Source organism: Etheostoma cragini, chromosome 16, assembly GCF_013103735.1.
Source record: "Etheostoma cragini isolate CJK2018 chromosome 16, CSU_Ecrag_1.0, whole genome shotgun sequence".
Taxonomy (NCBI): Eukaryota; Metazoa; Chordata; class Actinopteri; order Perciformes; family Percidae; genus Etheostoma; species Etheostoma cragini.
Genome location: NC_048422.1, coordinates 24752749 through 24754747, shown reverse-complemented (window position 1 = coordinate 24754747; position 1999 = coordinate 24752749).

Below are 1999 nucleotides of genomic sequence, written 5' to 3'. Positions count from 1 at the left end.
GGGGGGGGGGGGAGGTTTCACAGTTTAAAATCAAACCTTATGTCTGGTCTCCTTCCCACAAGAGAGGGGAGTCGGAGAACCAATGATTACATTTGTCGATGAAATCTTAGTCAGTGAGTTGAAAAGTTGTTTTTTATAAGGAGACAAGAAGCGGTATTATATCAAAGTATTTAAGGGTTAGGACTAGGTTTTAAGGTTAGGACAATGTTGTTTGTCAGGGTTAAATTCTCAGGGTTAGGGTTAGATTTTAGAGCTAGGGTTAGGTTTCAAGTTATCAGTTACGGTTAAGTTTAGGGTTAAATTCTCAAGGTTAGGTTTTAAGGTCACAGATAAACCTAGCGGTATGGTTAACTTTAGGGTTAAAACCTCAATGTCAGGGTTAGGTAACTGCTAGGTTCCAGTTAGAGTAAAAGGTTCCAAATAAGTTTTCTGAGTTTTAGTTAAATTTTAGGACACATCATCAGTAGTGAACCTCCGCATCATCAAGTGTTTCGGCCATTACCAACTAGACACTCTCCGCTGAGGGCGGCCCGCCCAGGATGGATCAAGTCCTGGGGTGTGTCCCATAGCCAATTAGTTTGGGTTTAGAGAGCAGTAAAGCAGCTGTAGGATAACAGTTTTTAGTATTTAAAAGGGCTAAGGTGTAGCTAAGGATTAAGTCATAAGTTGGAACAGTTAATTGTGTCGTGGCTAAAATAATTTTTTATTTTTAAAAAAAAGATTCAAGTTAAATTAAAGTCAAACCCAGAGTGGGGTTTGGATTTGAGGGATCATAGCGCTAAGTTCTGGATGCTAATTTGTGAAGGAGTAGGCTATTTGGATAATGGAATTAGATATACATTTTAAAGAGTATAATGCTACGTTTTGTAACGTCGGAGAAACGAACTAGAAATCTAACAGGTGTTTACTTGGAAATAAGTTGGAGATATCCTTTCGTTTTTGGAGGTTAAGTGGATTAAGTGATAAGGTTAAAAAAAGTAGGTCGGAGTTTAAAACAGTCTAAGTAATGAATTGGTTTTAAATTGAAAAGGAGCTAACGGCTAAAAGTAGCTAATGGAGGTCCAAGCCGAGGGGGGCCTGGGTCCCGTTGCATCCACGGCCGGACCACCTAAGCTGGATCAGGGGACGGAGAATTTAGGTGGTAAAAATTTAGGGTCCAGTTTTAACCAGATAAGGACCAGATTAGACTTGTGTGGTGCAGATGGGCTGTTGCATTGAGTGAGGCTAAACCTCCTAGAAGACTGGGTTACGATTAAGGTCCTGATGCCCTGGACCACCAATCCCGTAGTGCTACCCTAGAGTCGGGACCTGGGGAGCCGTATATGTACCTCCTGATCGTCCAAAACCACTTTTTAGCACCGCTAGGTTACCCTGGTTTGGCCAGAACAGGCCTGGACATCTGGCCTCTGAAGGTCGGGGGGGTCTGAAGGTCTGAAGCCCAGCTCAGGATTCGGGGCCATAGCTAGAGCAATAGCTTAAAAGCAAGGCCCTTAGCTAGGCTGTAGGAAACGTTCAGGTTTGTGTGGTGTATTATCAGTAGATACGTACTTACACCAGAGCGGGTCTGAGCTTAGGTGAAGAAACGGAGGCAGGAGGTCGATGGTCAGAGTCAAGAAACGGGGAGGTAGGTCGGACAATCAGGAAGTCGAAGGTCAGGGCTGGATCAGGAAACTGGAAGTTGGCAGGTCTGGATGTCGGTATGCTCTCTGCAGGTCTGGATGTTGGTATGCTCTCTGCAGTCTCTCTGCAGGTCTGGATGTTGGTATGCTCTCTGCAGTCTCTCTGCAGGTCTGGATGTCGGTATGCTCTCTGCAGTCTCTGCAGGTCTGGATGTTGGTATGCTCTCTGCAGTCTCTGTAGGTTTGGTTGTCGGTATGCTCTCTGCAGTCTCTGTAGGTCTGGATGTCGGTATGCTCTCTGCAGTCTCTGCAGGTCTGGATGTCGGTATGCTCTCTGCAGTCTCTGTAGGTCTGGATGTCGGTATGCTCTATGCAGTCTC